The 18,088-nt window shown below is 40.7% G+C and overlaps 1 protein-coding gene across 4 annotated transcripts in view; it reads right to left on the bottom strand.

Annotated features, from left to right (window-relative positions):
* Window positions 1-18,088, bottom strand: part of SMYD3 (SET and MYND domain containing 3) — a 720,594-nt gene that overhangs the window by 358,898 nt on the left and 343,608 nt on the right. The gene's annotated exons all lie outside the window — the stretch shown is intronic.

Genomic DNA, 18,088 nt, shown 5'->3' with positions numbered 1-18,088 from the left:
CATGCAATGCTACGTCCCTCCCTCCACTGTGATTTTAGTTTTGGTTTTGTTTTCACTAAGATGTTTCAAAAGAGCTTGAAGACAAAGGTATCAGATTAACTAGAAGAAGTGAATTTTTTTTCCTTTCAGAAGGGAAATTTTAACTCCCTTCACCAATAAAGGGAACTGCATTAAAAATAATGAGGCAGATAAAGAAAAGATTTTATTATTTTAATGAATTCAAAAGCTGGAAGCATTAGTGAGATGAGCAATGTGTTCATTGCCCTAATCCGATGTAATCATATTTAAAAAATTATTCTGCTTAGGAATTTTTCTGCTACATCAGACAAAATCCAAAATGTCAAGTAGACAGAATATCAGAATTAACTTTAGATCCTGAGTGCCTTCAAAACAGAGATCAGTATTCTAAGGGCCATCTTTGAAAGTACCACATAGAAGACATGAAGCTCCTTGATATTCCAAGATGGTCCTACTGTCCACAATCTAACCCAAAGATTTCTGTCTACCATTTAACTCATGTCCTGAGAAATGTATGATTCTATACATTTTTTTAATCTGAATCAACCATTTACTTCTGTGTATAAGGGAGCCCATTTAACCTCTCTGTTCCTTTGCATCCGCAGCTATCGAAAAAGAAATTCAGTTTTCTGACTCACCTTATCACTGGGATTGATTCTAAAGAAGAAAACACCACAGTAACTTTTAGCATAAACATAAATTTCTACACAAATGTTTTAATCTTTTAAGTCACAGAAGAAAACATCAAAATCTTTTCTTTCCCAAACAACTTGAATGCCCAAAGAAATGTTACCCAAAGAAAGTATAACATATAGGATAACTATAATACTACTCCCTTCTTTCTCAAAATACATCACATTTCTTGGCTATTAGGTTCTGCTACAATCTTGACACACTGAGCTTAGATATTAGTACTCAGGTAACTGGGGCAAAAATGACTTTGATGAAGCAAAGTTAATTGCATTTCACTTATTTTGAGGTTTTGTATTTTTTACTATAGCTCACTCATGCTGGACATATCAGTTCAACAAAAAAAGTGAGTCACTAATCTCAGGTTCAGCTTTGATTTCAACAAGAGCACAGCAGTAGTTATAATTAAACTTGGAAGAAGAGTTCAATTCATCTTCCTACAGATTTGTGATTAAAACCACTTATTGCAAATTATTCCAAAATTCTGTCCCAGCTATCATAAAATGATTATGCCATGGTCAACAACCCCCAAAACCTCACTAAAAATCCAATCGAGAATACAGCACATCAATCAGGCAAAATTCTCTATACCCCAAATTTGTAATAGAATATAATATAAACTTCAAAATTAATATAAATATTAAATGAATGCGTGAATTTGTAATTCAGATTTTGTAATTAGGGGTCAACTACCTGGTTTATCATTTCCCAGAATCTCCCATTAACATCTTAACTGCCTACAGTCTGCTAAAGCTGTTGGTCTGAGTTTCCACAGGAATAAGGGAAACAGACTATCCCCACCCTCTAAGTAGCCTCTCTAAGCAGGGCTAGTAAGAAGGTCTGATGAAACATGTTTTACATCTATTGGTTAAAATAATGTAATACTATATTGCTAATTCTAGACATATTAATGTTTCTATCTGCATAAGGCATAAGAATAACCCATGTGGACAGACTGGGACCCAAACCAAGGATTTCTCCTCTGCAGCCATGGAGGGGACAGACTGGGACTGCTTGTCCAAGAAAGGAAAGGCCTGACCCAACCATGAAAGACAGCAGAGGTGGGGACACAGGGAAGAAGCCACAGGGAGACAGAACCAATAAAATCCTGTCCATGTTACCATGGTTATACCCCAATGGCTTATTTTCCTATCTAGAACCCTGCCAAAAAAACCCTAAATATTTGGAAAATAATGTCCCCAGTTTACCAACCTGAAGGATATTGGAGAAAAAAGGCTGTTTTAGAAGCTTGGCTCAGGCTAAAATGAAATTCCACAGAAGTTACAACTTAAACTATTCTTTAAGGGAAAATAATAGCCCTATAACTCCCTATTTTCCATGCGTCATTATGTCCTTCTCCATGCAGGATGCAGCTTCTATTTGCTGGTGAGTCTTTCTGAGACAGCAGGAAAAACACAGGGTTTGAGGCCAAGCTGTTTAAAATCCTGGCTCTGCTACTTACTAAATACAGTGCAACGAACAAGTAACTTTAATCTCTGATCTTCAGTTTCCCAATTTGTGAAATGGAGATAATAAACCTGCTTTGAAAGACTACTGAAAGAATGAAAAAGTAAAATGAAAAGGACCTAGCCTAAGGCCTACGTTCAACAGACACTCAATAAATAATTATTTGTTCATCTTTTTTCCACAATCTCCATTCTACCAAGAGGTAGGTTCAAACATCACTTGATTAGATAAACAAATATGTGGCTAGTTAAGAAAAATTATCTTTAAGGTCCATTTTAGCCCTGGAAGTATATTCAATACTATACAAAGATATTTTAAGAGCCTACACCATGTATACCCAAGGATTGAGATACATCTAGGCAGGTTTCACATTCTAGTAGACTTCCTCTCCAACAATCTGCCAGTGAGAAGAACCTAGAATCTTCTGAAAAAAGTAGTCATCCTAAGGGGAAAAGCAGATGCCTACAAATATGGTCAGAGAAGAGTGGAGGAGTAAAGAGAGGAAGAAGAAAATTCTCAGACCTCCAGGTCTGAGGTCAATGCCCTCAGATGTTGGGGGGAAACAACAATAAATGAAGAATTGCTTTACTGAAGGGGCTGTTTCTGGGCGCGCAATACAGCATGACTTCCTTTTGAGCCTACAAAGCAGAATATAATCACCTGAGGTGAAGGGTGAAGCCTAATGGCTGCTGGAGCAGGACATGAAGATAAGAGAGCGTGGGTGATGGAGAGAAGAGGCTCCCAGCAGGTGGCCCACATCTTGACTAGAGAAGAGATAGCTGAGGATGCCTTGCACCTAGAAGCAAGGATGATGAAGCTAGAGAAGTGGAGGGAAGAGAGTGTCTATGAGCACATCCCGCAGGCACGGTGCACTTGACAGCCACAGGACTTGCAGAACTGACGTGGAGGGAGGAACCTGCAGTTGGGTATGTGGAGACAGAGCATTGCATTTTGTTGCTATTTTCATCCTTAACTCGTATAACCTGGTAAACCCAGAGTTACATGCCTTTAATGTCATCTCAAACTAGGTGCTTATTAAGAGTGGAGTGGGGAGCAGAGGAAGGGAACCAATATTTTCTATGCACTTACTATGTTTAAGCAGCGTGAGGCTTTTTCTCATTTAATTCCATGTAATTTCATTCTAAAGAACTGAATGTCAATTTTATTTGCTTAGATATACTTCTACCATAAAGGCTTTTGAGTGAAAGCAGGTTTAATTTTGATGCTCAGGCTATATTCTTTGAATGCTATTACCAAAAAGATGACTTACCCTGGAATTCACATCAAGGATTTTTATTGATTTATTTGGAAAACATACCTACTATGCACACCAGTGGTTCTCAAAGCAGCTCTCAAAGACCCTTTCAGAGGATCCGAGAGGTCAGAACTATTTTCATAATAATACTAAGATACTATTTGCCTTCTTCACACTTATCATCTCGTGAGTGGACAGAGGAGTTTTCCAGAGGGCACATGTTATGGGAGATCACGAGGGACTGAATGTGCAAGTAGATGTAAGAACTCAACTGTTGTCTATTAAGCCAGACATTAAAGAGATTTGCAAAACCATAAAACAATGTCAATTTTCTTACTCATTTTTTGTTTTTGAAAAGTTATTTTCCATAAAAATATTTTTATTAACATTTAATGGATTATTTTAAATGAATTAATAAATACTTTAAATTTCTCAATTTTAAATTCTAACATGGTAAAAATTGATAGATATAACCCATATAAAAATGTATCTTAGGGGTCGTCAATAATTTTGAAGAGTATAAAGGGATCCTGAGATAGAAAGTTTGACAATCACTAGTGTATATCATAGTTCATCTTTTTTTTTTTTTTTTTGCCAATGGTAATGGATATGTAAGGATATTGACGACAACATTGGAATAGCAGAGGAATTGAAAATGCTATACATTGATCAATGGGAAACTAGCTAAATTAATTATATTGCATATACACAATAAAATACCATGAGGAAAGCAAACACATATATAGTCTTTGGTTGAACCACAGACCATTCTAAGTGCTCTACATTACATATACTATCTCACGTGATTTCCCAACAATACTACTACTATCCCATTTTACATATGAGACAAGAAGTTAAGTAACATGCCCAAGATGACACATATATATATATTTTTTTCTATGTCATAATATTGACATTCAGTCCAGTAATCCTCCACTGTAACAGCTCCTTTACTTTGCAGTGAAAATTGATTTGTATATTTTTTGCCTCTGAGTCCCTGTGGGATTTTTTTTTTTTAATTCAAACAGAAAGTCACAAAAATTATAATCATCCTCATCAGTTCACTCAGTCCCATGTAATTAATTTTTTTTCATCTTGATCTTTTGTTAGCACGTTTATGAATTCATCAGTTTTCCATCAGAGTTCTGAAAATGCTTATTCACTCAGTTCAGTAGCATAGTCAGTTATTAGAAACCTGACCTTGTCAGAGTCTTTCCCATGAATTCCTTGAAGATGAAACCCTCTTATAGGAACATTTTTGTGAAAGCATCAGAGTACACCCAGAACTGTCTGTAAATGACAAAAGACTTAAAAATGACCATGGTTAAAGATTTGATGAAAGTTCATAATAATGCAATTGACAAGGAAATTTAGTTATTTCTGAGATATACATTTTAAAGTAATAACTAGAATTATGACTTATAACATTATACCAGAACATGTAAGATTTTTAGAAATTTCATGTAATGTCTAAAACATTTATATTAACACATTTCCATACAAATAACCCAAAGAAAGTTTAGTATTAGTTTTTTGTTTGTTTGCTTGTTTGTTTATACTGCAGGTTCTTATTTAGTCATCAAGTTTGACAATCACTAGTGTATATCATAGTTCATCTTTCTCTGCCCTATCCTAACTACAGGAAATCAAGAAATGGATGATTCTACCTCAAATCATGCTGACCTTGCCTGGGATGACTTGAAATCCAATTTTCTACAAAGAACAAGGAACACATGTCCTTTCTTCTTCTGCTCTTCCCAACTAAGCTGTATTTCTTTCTGAGTTATGTAGGAAGCATTTTTTAAATGAACAAGCTGTTAGATTTTAAGGGGTCTCTATTTTTCCTATGAATTTCTGGGGTTTTTGTGCTGTAGTTATTGAGATTTTCTTTGGCCTAATGCATAATCAAATTTTGTAATTAGTTTTATGATCATGTAAAAGAACAAATGAACTCCTAATTGTTCCTTACTCAAAGCTGTTTTCTCTTTCTCTAGAGATGCAATGTACTCTTGAATCTCACAGAGAAACAGTTTTAAAGTTTTCTCCTATTCCCTCAGTTGCTCTGGAGTGAGTCTGAGGGCTGCCAAGTCTCTTCATATGCAAAAAGACTTTTTAAAAATGTTGGCCTGTATTGTTTGGTATTGATATGCCCTTACAACCCATGTATGTCACCGTTCAGTGTTCATACACTGTCCCCAGTAGGGATTCCTGTCTATAACGGGTGAGTGAAGAAGTCAGCCAGTGCATTTCACTCTGGGGGATCTAAAGGCCAAAAAGTTTTAATAAGCTCATCACACAGTCCACTGTGCAACAGACCACATGAAGCAGTGTTATTGCTTACAGTTTGTATTTCCCAACAGAGTGGTATTAGTTAGAGCCAGTACATTTCCTCCCTATTAATGCTGATACTCAGCTCCAAGTCTTTCGGATGGAACTTGAAATATCTCAAGTACTAAGCTCTACTTCTATGGTAGCAAATTGTGCAGCGACTGATCAGTCAAAAATAGTGCCCACAGGAACACCTAACATGGCCAAAACTTTTTAAAGAAACAGAATACCTCAGGAAAAGTAAACTTCCAAATGTATATTTTGGATGAAAACCTTACCCCACCCTCCAGACCCACTGTGACTCCCCTCCTATTACGTAACCACTCCCCTTGCACTCTGGTCCTTAGGTACTCTGTTCTCCAAAGACACTAAACTCCTAAACCCACTCCAGCTCTACCCCCTTTCCCACCTTCCCAGACCCCAAGGGGCATCATTTAATTCCACATAACTTCAACCCTTCTATCACCAACATCATCAACTCCTTTGCTTTTTGTATTTGTGTCTCATCTACCCAGCAGAATGCAACACGTTGTAGTCCACTGTGCACTTTTCTGCTCTAAGCCAGGAAAGCACAAGCGAGTGCAGGCTCTGAAACAACACTGCCTGCACTTGGACATCAGCCCTGCTACTTATTATCTGTAGAACATTGAGCAATGTATTTAACTTTCCAGTCCCATCTGCAAGATACAGATGGTAAAAGCAGGAGCTTATTTTACAGCATCGTTGTGAGGACTGCGTGAGTTACTACAATAAGGTGCCTGGCACAAAGTAGGCACTCAATAAATGTTTGCTATTTTTATTTGCTATAACACCTGGCTGCTAAGCTGTGATGGAGAGACTCGTGGAACTCTGTGGATTGGTGCTTCGACACATGGATGGTGCCTGGTTGACCCTTATAACTTGCACGTGACCCCGGAATCCTATCACAGGGTCCAGATTCATTCCCTCAGTTCTCTCAGATCTTCAACCCTCTGCTCAAGCTCCAATCCTCTGTGTCTGCTCTTCCTCAAATGACAGTCGTGCTCCCAATTTTACAACCTGCTATCAACTTCCTACCCAGCCCCCATGAACAGCATGTGTGCCCATCCTTTAAATTCTCCCCTTTTGAGAGAAACAGTCCTCTTCCTACTCAGACAACCCATTCTCCCGTGTTCTACACTTCATCCTTCCTGCCTCCTTCCTGCTCCAGCAGTTATAACTTCTACTTCCTACCCTTTACTTTCTTTCTCTCTCCACTGACTACTTCTCCTAAGCCTACAAACCTACTCAGAGCCTTCCATCTTAAAACAAAGTAAAACAAAGCCCTCCTCAACTCCATTCACCTCTAGCTACACTTTATTTCTCCCTTTATAGCCAAGTTGCTAGAAAAACCCTCTACACTTGTTATCTCCATTACCCAAATTTTCAATATTTTATAATATGTACCATGACATCATTAAGCCCTCGCTCTAATCTTGGTTTGGTTTCCAATGACCTCTTATATGCAAAGTCAGGGGATTTTAAAGTTTGTACTTTTTGCTTACTCTCCCACCCTTGAATCATTCTTGTATATTTTGGTGGCTTCACTACACTGTAAGTTCACTTGGCAAAGTGAACAATGGCAAAACAACGGCATGGTTTTGTCTCTATATCCAAGCATATAATACGGTACCCAGACAGTACTGAATGAATCAGTGAAAATAATCTCAGAGTCTTGGTGGCTCCAAAGCCTTTAGTGTGCTATCTCTGCTGATTCCATCTCCAGTAAAAACTTAAAAAGTGATTCAGCAAATGACTTTGTCGGCAAAGTGAGATATCAAGGAACCAAGGTTCTGCCTGATGCCGCTCTATTCAGCTCTTGGTTTTTTCCTGGTGGGAAATATGTTCACTGATATAGTGAGTGAGCCAGGGCTTAAGTCTTCAAAGCCTTACCCTGGCTCACCGCACAGAAGGATGCCCAATACAAACTTCAAGGCCACATAGCTTTATCAGTAGTGTTACAATGATCTTGGAAGCTGAAGCCAGTACCCCTCCTAGTTAATCTTTCTTTTAATACAGTCTCAGACCTAATGTTTTCTCCTCTCCTTTCTTTTAAAAACAATGGGATGGTACCTAACAAAATTTTGCAAGAAGCACTACAACACAGAAAGAGCTCTTCCTTTATTTTTTTTTAACGTTTTTAGACTTTATATTTTTAGAGCAGTTGTAGGTTAACAGCAAAATTGAGGAGAAGGTACAGAGATTTCCCATATACCCCCCCGCCCCACACACACAGGCACAGCCTCCACCATTATCAACATCCCTCATCAGAGTGGTACATTTGTTACAACTGATGAACCCACATTGGCATCATAATCACCCAAAGTCTGTAGTTTCCATTACTCTTGGTGTGGTACATTCTATGGGTTTGGATAAATGTACAGTGACATGTATCCATCATGACAGTATCATACAGAGTATTTTCACTGCCCTAAAAACCCTTTGTGCTTTCTGCATTCATCTCTCCTCAATCCCTCCAACCTCTGGCACCCTACTTAATTTATGACAATGACAGTGTATTAAAGAAATGAAGTTACTACAAAATGAACATTACACTAACCAGCGAAATGAATTAATGAATTAGTATTCTTCATTCCCAAACTCCTTTACCCTAAACAAACCATGCATCTGATGAAGAGAGTGAAAGGAACTAAGAAATTTACCTTATTATTATTATTGCAAATAGTCTGGCATTACTTTAAAAAGGAAAAGATTATTGCTTAATATTCAGCTTTTTCTCCATGGCAAATTCCAGTTCTTTGAAGATAATAAAAAACATAAAGCAGATAATCTTCATCCCTTTCATTCTATAATTTTCTTGATTCAAAACAGCAACCCAGTGGGAATAATCCACTGTTTCTATATGTTTGGATTAAATAAAAATATAAAGCTTTGAGCCCATCAACCAGCTCTTCTCTACAGTAATCAAAACCTATCTTCACTATAAACAAAAAAGTTATCAAACCAAATAGCTTGATCAAATAATCTCTCATCAAAGCTAAGAAGGAAACATAATCATTCATTTACTGATTCATCTCTCACCAAACATCCATTACGCTAGATGCTGGCAATATAGTGAATAAGATCCACTTCCTGCCCTCAAGATTGTCAAGAGTCAGTGGGAGAGGTAGAACCCAAACTACAACATGGCAAAAATCTTACCTATCCTCAGCTATGACAGTTTTGAGGACAGAATTTTTTTTTTTTTTTTTAGTGTTACGCGGGCCTCTCACTGTTGTGGCCTCTCCCGTTGCAGAGCACAGGCTCCAGACGCGCAGGCTCAGTGGCCACGGCTCATGGGCCCAGCCGCTACGCGGCATGTGGGATCTTCCTGGGCCGGGGCACGAACCCGTGTCCCCTGCATCGGCAGGTGGACTCTCAACCACTGTGCCACCAGGGAAGTCCCAGAATTTTTTTTTAATTAATATTAAGTTCTGGGAGGTTTGCCTTGGCTCTTAACTTCAAATACTTAATTTGACTATTATGTGTTTACTAGGTGCAAAAAGACTTCCATAGGTGTGCTCACCATTTCAAGTAAATTTAACTAAGACCCTTTCCTCAGACAGTCCTTACCCTTGGTCCCAGAAATCCAAGAATTGGTAACAAAAAAGTGAAAGGAAATAAAACAACAACAGGAAAAGGACTGTGAAAATCCTGCCACTGGGATGTCGTTGATGAGGGCGACTGGCAATTCACCAGCACACAGAATCAAAATTTTTAAACAGTTTAGATACTAAACTTAACAAAGGAACTTTTAGAATGCCATCCGCTAATACTCTAAAGCTTGTAACCCTAAGTTATTTTATTTTCCCATGAAGGTAAGTTCTACATCATGGTTAGGATCCCAGGTTAACTCACAAAGACCTATATCTCTGATTCCTTCAATAAACATTAAATGCCTATGAGGTACTGTGTCAAGAATTAGGACTATAAAGTCAAATAAGGCCCAATCTCTGCCCCAACGAGCTCAGAGTCCAGCGGAGGAAATAATGCTTCCAGAAGAATACTCGAAGTGTTTTCTAGAATATTCACAAGGCGTTTTGAAGAAAAGGGCCACCGAAATCAGACTGAAGAGCGAGAGCCCCAGAACACTTCCCTATCAGAGGTCATGTTTGAGCTGAATTTGAAGGTTGAAAAGGAATTAGCTAGTAGGTAAAGACAGAGAACACACCAGACTGGTGGCTGATTGCATGATGGGGGTGGGTGACACAAAGGAGCCTGGAATGACCCAGGTGTCTGGTTTGGGTAACTGATTCATGGTGGGCACCCTTCATGGAGAAAGGAGTCACAGGAAAGATGAGGGTAAGGCTGAAAAGTTCACATGCAGACCATGAAAAGTTTAAACCTCTGCCTTACATCTGTTTGGAACAGCAGGGAATTTCTATTTAGGGCTTATATCAGAGAAGCTGAGGAGTCACATGGTATGAGACAAAGGACAAGAGCTGCCCCAGGCACCCCTGCAGTGACAGCGCACAGGTGTTACCTGCCCTCTCCCCCCACGTGGCATTATGGACTCCACTTTTATTTTTTTTATTTTTGCGGTACGCGGGCCTCTCACTGTTGTGGCCTCTCCCGTTGCGGAGCACAGGCTCCGGACGCGCAGGCTCAGCGGCCATGGCTCACGGGCCTAGCTGCTCCGCGGCATGTGGGATCTTCCCGGACCGGGGCACGAACCCGTGTCCCCGGCATTGGCAGGCGGACTCTCAACCACTGCGCCACCAGGGAAGCCCTGGACTCCACTTTTTTTGCCTGTTTGAGATTTGTACTTCAGCCTTGGCAGTAAAGCACGCCTCAGGAAGCTCTGGCTAGCCACAGTGCACAGATGAGAAAACAGGCACAGAGACAGTCAATAACTTGCTCCAGAGCAGGCGTGTGGCCCTCTAGCCTCAGGGCCCGAGCTCCTCCCTAGGACACTATACTGCCTGGTTTAAGAAATAGCAGCAATTCCTTCTCTTACGAACTCATGTTTTCCAAAGACGGGCTCTCAGCCACTAAGACACCATGTGTCGTCATCAAGGAAAGAGATGCTAAGAGGCATTCCCTTTCAAATGGTTCCTTCTGATCTCGTCCTTTGCTTCTGTGCGAAAGGCCTGCGTGAATACCAGGACTCCTCTTTAGCCTTACAGGGTCATCTGGGTAGCCCATCCCAAAGGGCTGCGGTCTCTAGTGCCACAGCAGTAAGCTTGTCTTCTTTCCACAGGTCTTGCTTCCTTTTCTCGTGTTCCGCTACGATCTGCTGTCGTGCTTAATCACACAAGAATTCAGCAACTATATCAATCCCTACGGAAACTGCTTTGAGAATCTGCAAATCAGGCCATCTGTTACAGGGCTTCTAACTTCTCGGTTGCCACAGAACCACATGCTTCCAATCACTGCGTTAAGGATCTGGACCCACGGTTCATATAAAAGATGAGCTTTATAAAAGAGACATGTTGCCAGTGAGATCCCAGTAGTTGAAGACTGCAGGAAACTGAGATGCGTAAATTATCCTGGTTAATGGGCTTATTCTCCGCTGGTTATGCACGGTAGATTGAACGGACAGTTGCAGGTGCAAACCGAGAGGTAAACAGACTTCTAAATAAGTAAAGAGCCAGGGAGCACTGGCCTAGGAAGCGCAGGTTTCAGAATGAATTATTAATACTTCCACTGGGGCTTCCCTGGTGGCGCAGTGGTTGAGAGTCCGCCTGCCGATGCAGGGGACACGGGTTCGTGCCCCGGTCTGGGAAGATCCCACATGCCGCGGAGCGGCTGGGCCCGTGAGCCATGGCCGCTGAACCTGCGCGTCCGGAGCCTGTGCTCCACAACTGGAAAGGCCACAGCAGTGAGAGGCCCGCGTACCACAAAAAAAAAATAATAAATAAATAAATAAAATACTTGTACTGGTTCACAGTCAAGGGTACGACTGATTTCTAAGTGAGGACATCGTCCGCTGAATGCTGCGACTTTAAGGTAAAAATAGACTCAATTCCCTTCGCTCTCTCTCTCTGTCATTGGTGAAAAATGAAATAGCTCCGTTGGTTTGTAATCGATGCATCTGACACTAAAATTTCATTCTCTGTACTGCCATCCTTTGAAATGCACAGTAAGGGAAGAAGAGTGTCTTGACGTGCAAAATAGCACGTTTTTGACACAAAGCCATTGAGATATATGTGAAAGAGCATTTTCTACTGGGACAGAAATGCAGTTCTATTTCAAAGTTCACCACACATCTCAAACTTCAGTTTAAGCAAACACTTTAGAATAAACAAATATACAGTGGTGAAAAGAGGAAACTGGCTTTACTTTTGCTTTTTAGAAATACCCAGGAAAGGTAGAGTAAGGTGTAAATTTTTATATTTTCTTTTTTTATACAAACTATTTATTGAAAAATATGAAAAGCTAGAAGGTACTTTAGATTCCCAACCACACAATAAGTGCCCAATTTATTGATCTGAATTACATAAAGATATGCACAAGCACAGACTATATAAATATATAGATATATAATCAGCCCAATACCATTCATTCTACTTCAATTTATTTTTCCTCTTCCCAACAAACTAAATCAAAAAAGTTGCTCTTTAATCCACATAATACATTTTATATTCACTTAAGAAATATTTACTAGCATCTACTTTATATCAGACACAGTTCTTCATGCAGACAGAGCAGCGGATAAGATACACTAGGTCTTTATTCTAATGCAGCTTAATTCTACACAAAGTAAGGTGTACAGTACCAAGAAGTAAAGAAACAAGATAATTCCACATAATGTTAACAATGTGATGATACGAAAACAGTGATGGAACAGGAATGTGAAAGGAAAAGCTATTGATGGCAGGACCTGGGAAGGCCTCTTTGTGGAGGTCGTTTTTAACTGAATCCCAAACAATGGGTAGGAGCTGGCCATACAAAAAAAAAAAAAAAAAAAAAAAAGTGGTGGGGGAAGAACACATATAACAGTCAATTAAATTCAGCTGCTTACAACAGTAAAACAAATAAAATAGTTCACCCAAACAGTCAGTTCTTTTTCTCATAGCTTGGGCCTGCCATTGAAGACCCAAGCTCCCTTTAATGTTTCCTTTGCCACCCCTGGTGTGTATCTTTCCACCTTATGCTCACCCAGAGGGCCATTCTACCACTTTGCAGGAAATCAGCATCCTGCTGGGGAAGAATGGAGAAGGGTGAAGGGTGAAAGGCCCAGCCAGCCTAGTCAGTCCCTTCATATGGGAAAATAATAGCTTTCTCAGAAGCCCTGCCCGTAAGCCTCAACTTACATCTGCTCTGAACACTGTACCACAGCTACTGCAAAGCAGCTTGGAAAGCTGCATGCCTTTAACTGGCCTGGGCCTTTTGCAGCTCCCAAACCTAGAACTTTGTTAGTAAGAAGAAAGCATGAATGGGTGTTGGCCTGCGAGGAGCTGTGTCTGCTGCGCCTTGCTAGACAGGGCAGTGGCAGGTGCAAAGCCCCTGATACGACAACAGGCTTGGATTGTGACATAGAAGACCAGTGTGTAGGAGTGTAGGGAACACCAGAGTGCAGTCCAGGAACACGGTTAGTGAGATGGCAGCCACTGGTACTGAGGGCCCTCAAGTCTTAGATGTGGTGAACTAGAGAAGTGTTTTTCATACACCATCTCATTTAAGTCTCCCCACAACCCCATGGGATGGGTATCACCTTTGTTTTACAGATAAGGAAGGAAACTCTTAGGTTAAGTAACTCACTTCAATTCACAAAGCTACGAAGGAGAGGAGACACAACTGGAACTCCTAAATTCACGCTCATAACCCTTTCCTCTTCCTCCACCTTCATTTCCCTGCTTTAACTACGCCTCTGAATACGTTGAACTGACAGAATTCATGCTTCCAAATCCATCCTGGTTATTACCACTGTTCTATTCACTCACATTTATGAGAACTGCTTCTTTATTTGTTCTAATATTTTCATTTATTTGGAATTCTAGATAGATTTCCATGTGATTCTTTACCTATCTAATATGTATGGGAAGAAAAAAAAATTCTTAAAAATCGAAACTGATTGGATCTCTTTCTGACATTGAGGTTTAGGGTTATGAAACTCATATTAGTGGGAAAGTAAATCTCTATACTGCTCCTTTTCACTCTGAGATACACGGGGAGGCAAAAAGAAGAGAGTGAAATTTCAAAGCTCCTGCCAGCTCTTCAGTGCTGTGAAACATTAATGAGCTTCTAGATTTGCAAAGGTGGGCCCAGAGCCTAAGGATGTTTGAGAGTTAAATTGCTCTGCATAGTGAAATAAAGGTAACTGAGTTTCCCGAGGAATTGGAGAATGAAGAGTTCTAGGAAAATGGAGAGAGCAGGGAGCTAGGGAGGCACCTTTTGTCCAACCTCACATTACACCTTGCAGGATTCCAGCACGACCCGAGTTTCCACAGGAGGGAAGTGGCAGCAGAAAGTGAGGATTCTGCAGGTGAATCCTGTGGGCAGGCACTGGGCAAATGCATAGAGATCACATCACACCTAGGACAAGCCATTATTTAAAAATTGGGAAGATTAAAAGGAGATGGTGAGTCTTAAAGAAGGGCACGAGGTTGGCAGAGCTCCTCTGGTTTCTCCAGGGCAGAGACACACGGAAGGGGGGGCTGTTTGCGTACACCTCTCGCCCAGAATGTTACTGCCCTGCACGCTGAGACCAAAAGATAATAACATCAGACAAGCCCCGTGTTCTAGCAATCGCTTTAGGTGAACCTCATTCCTTCCCCCCCGGGCACCGTACCTCCACCCAGCGCCTCCAAGCAGAGTCTTCTGCAAATGCAAATGCATCTGGCAGGGCACCTGGTGTAGTTGAACCCTGGCGGCCAAGCGTGACAGACTGTTTTCACTGTAGTGCTTAAAAAGCTCTGTTTTCCTCCAGAGACCTCTTCTTCTCTGGGCCCAATGGCTTTCGTTGTAAACCTCAAATTCATGTAACTGTGTATTAAAATGCTTCTGAGCGGCCCTGCCTATGCTCCGGCCTCACCTTGTGCTACTCCCCACCCGCCCCTGACCACCAGGAAGACTGAGCTCCTTCTGTCTCCTCTGTGCCAGGTTACATGCTCTCCCACCCTCACACACACAGGCTGTTCCCACTCTTCCACGCTGCACCTGCTTTCATAAAACGATCTTCTATGGGCACGTCAAAACCCAATTCAGGCATCACTGCCTCCAGCAAGCCTCCCCCAGCCTCCACATCTGACTCAGGTGGCCTCCTTCACCTCCCCTCCCCAACGCCCCCCATCACCCTTAGGTTACTCTATCCCAGCGCATCACGCTCTCCTGAAGTCATTAATTTACTTCCATGCCTCCCCAATAGCGGTACCCAGAGCCTAATACTGTGCCTACAACATAGCAATTGTTCAATAAATTATTGATGATAAATGTATGACCTAAAAGTTTTCATTCCAAAGCCTAAAAATATAATCAGCTACAGATCTGCCCTAGAAGAGTACATTTCAAATGGCTGTCAGGCAGGAATACGTCTTCCCAAATCCTGAGTTTTCCTTCAACACATAGCTAGGACTCTTCTGGCCTCTCTCCAGACCCTCGTGTTACTGTTCCCTAGTTAAACCAATAGCAGCCTTCAAACCAAAAGTATGAATGCTATTTATGAAATGGTAATATTCTTTCATTCAACAAGTGTGTATCATGTGCTTCACACAGGAAGCTCCGGGAATACACTAGCGAACAAAACCGACATTAATCCCACCTCGATGGAATTAAAGCAGTGAATAAATGTCTACAATATTACAGTTGTGATAAATGCTTTATGATGAAAATAACAAGGTTATTATGAAGAGTGTTAACAGCTTAGTAGGGGAACCTAATCTAGTCTGCGTCAAGAGGTGAGAGGTTTGCCAGTTATACGGATTAGGGCAGGCTTCCTTTTGAAGTAGGATTTGCCATCAACAGTGTGTGTGTGTGTGTGTGTGTGTGTGCGCGTGCATCTGTGAAAAGATGGTTATTACAGAGGTAAAAGCCTGTGTGCAGCCTGGAGGAGCTTAGAAAGTTTCGGGAACGGAGAAAAGGACAGTGTGGCTGGAGCCGTGAGCTCCCGGTATAAGTGAGTGAGGTTGAACCAAGCTGCAGCGTATCCAGTTGGCTAAGCTAAATTAGTTTTTCCTTGGTGAATCTGTCAGAGAAAGACTAACTGCTCAGGCTACATCGGTAGGAGCAATGTATCTAAAGTGAAAAACAAGCATAATAGTGAAGTAACGCCAGACTGAAAAGATCATCCATTGAAGAGGCAGCATCTCCAAATTGCCTAAATGAAGGGAGAGTCTTACCCCAATTACTCCAAGAGAACCCTCCAGAACTAGGTTAAGCTAATGAGAATAAGTATATGGGGTTGGGGGTGTTTCTGGGAAAAGGAGTCTGTCAGACCCTGGCACAAGTAACGGCTCAAGTTGCCTCAGACACAGCGTGGGCTAAAGCCCTATATAGACAGAAGTATTTCTGAAGACTGCAGCCAACTGATCGGAATGCTACTGCCACTCCAGGCACATTAATTCTTTTTAAAAATAGAATGGTGTGAATGCTGTTGGATCATTTAAAATTCTTATCTCCTACTTATAAGGATCTGGGATTTTGTTTGTGTTACCTCTGTATTCAAATTTATACGAGGCTGAGGAGTCCATGATTTTCAGGCATAATTACAAAATAACCAGCACTTCCTAACAGCTGGTGGCAGCAAAAATCTGAATCTTGAGATCAGATTTCTTAGCTATGATGCCTAGCTATGAATCACTTCAAATGCTCAGGCACAATAACATGTGAGGATTATTCCAGATGTAGAGATTACTAGTATGTCAGGATTCCCTAAAAGGATATGAACTATATACCATATACCTACATAGTGAACGACTTCAACTTCCTATTTAGGTGTCATAATTGCAACTCATGTTGAAGATCTTATGTTACTAGTATTTGCTTTATGCAAGGAAAAATTATTTTCAGTTAAAGTGGTAGGGTGCCAGCAGCTTACTTAATATTATATATATCCTAAATGGCTTAGGGGCTAAGTACATAATCCTTTCAGTTGGATGCCTCAGTTCCATTTATCTTATTGTAGCGACCTATTGCACAGTTAATCACCTTCATCTGTATTGTTAACCTGATGCTTTAAATATTCATACTCTCAGAACACATCAATTATTTTTTTGGCCATTCTTTCATTTGAAAAGATGCTCGGAACATTAATGGTTGGTGAGATAATAGATGCCATGTTCCTGATATTATAAATTATTGTGACTTTTATACTCAGGGACTGGTTGTAAGTTAGAAATTCAAACCCACAACTATATATGACTATAAAACGACAATGAAAATAGGAGTTCATTCTATACTTACAGGCTGCTTGACATTTTCCAGCTCGCCCTGATTTTATAAAAAGAAATGACCTTGAAAATAATTAAGCATATCAAGTGGCAAGGCTGCAGCTCACTGAAATATGACAATATGTTCATGTCTTTATAATGCTGCTAAGCATTCATGAAGTAGAACAAAATTTTATTGCTCTTTAATCAATTTATGCTTGTACTTTATAGGCTTATGCATATTCACCAAAAGGCCATTCTAATCTTTGTTTACCTATATCCCTCTGAGCTTGGAAATAAAGGCAATCATGTCTCAGCCTACTAGACTGGGAAAAAGATCAGATTTTCCAAGAGGCGTAAGGGTCTGGCTGACATTTTATAAGCCTGTGTTTAATTAGAGTGCTCTCAGTAAAAACACAAATTCAGATTAGCTGGCTTTGCTCAATGTTTATTAACTTAGACACCCTTTACAAGGGAACACGTAAGCATCTTGATAAATAAATTCAGCTGCTGTCACTTTATAAAAGGAACAAGTGCAACAATAACAACAAGAAAAAATGACAGTGAGATGGAAAGAAAAGACCTATGAGACCTGGATGTTATCAGGCCCGCTGTGTCCGACTGAGAGTGCCCCCTGCAGTGCCGGGACAGGCTCAGGGAAGTCACCTTCAGCCACATGTCAGGACCTCAGGGTAGAGGGGACTGACAGAAGGTCCTAGGAAAGTCAGAATCGCCAAGAATGGAAGACCAAATACTCAGAGATCTAAAGAAGAGATCCTCCAAATAAAAGGAATACTCAGGAGAGAAGGTACTTTCCCTAATTTAGTTCACGTTCTCTTCGGGGGCCTCCTCTTCTACCCCCACCGTAGCAGAGTCAATTCAGAGCACAAAGTTTAAATGTAAACATAGTGTTGAGCTCATTTTTCCCAACAGGTCCCTTTGAAAAGGGCTTGAAGGAGGATGGTGTCAACATAAGGCTGTTCTCTTGAGGTGAGGGGCTATT

The sequence above is a fragment of the Tursiops truncatus genome, chromosome 1 (assembly GCF_011762595.2).
Source record: "Tursiops truncatus isolate mTurTru1 chromosome 1, mTurTru1.mat.Y, whole genome shotgun sequence".
Classification (NCBI taxonomy): domain Eukaryota; kingdom Metazoa; phylum Chordata; class Mammalia; order Artiodactyla; family Delphinidae; genus Tursiops; species Tursiops truncatus.
The sequence above is the reverse complement of the archived record's forward strand: the minus strand, read 5'-3'. Positions and strand labels throughout refer to the sequence as shown.